We start from the raw sequence: 232 nt of genomic DNA, 5'->3' as shown, positions 1-232 counted from the left end.
CCCTGCGCCGGTGCCGCGTGGCCCGGCTCCGGCTGTGATCCGCCCGCCCCTCTGTCCGCGAGTTCGTACTGTGCGGCCTCTGTGTGCGCTCCTTCGGTCTCTTTGTGTCTTTGTGCCTGTCTTACGTTCGCCTTTCTCCTAGTGTCTGTCTACCCATCTGGCTTTCTCTGGATCTCTGTCTCTCTCCATGTCTGTCTCCGTGTGTCCCTGACTCTCGCTCTTCTTCCCCCAG

This window comes from Chinchilla lanigera, unplaced genomic scaffold, assembly GCF_000276665.1.
Source record: "Chinchilla lanigera isolate Chin_1 unplaced genomic scaffold, ChiLan1.0 scaffold00051, whole genome shotgun sequence".
In the NCBI taxonomy this organism is placed as follows: domain Eukaryota; kingdom Metazoa; phylum Chordata; class Mammalia; order Rodentia; family Chinchillidae; genus Chinchilla; species Chinchilla lanigera.
This window is presented reverse-complemented; position numbering follows the sequence as displayed.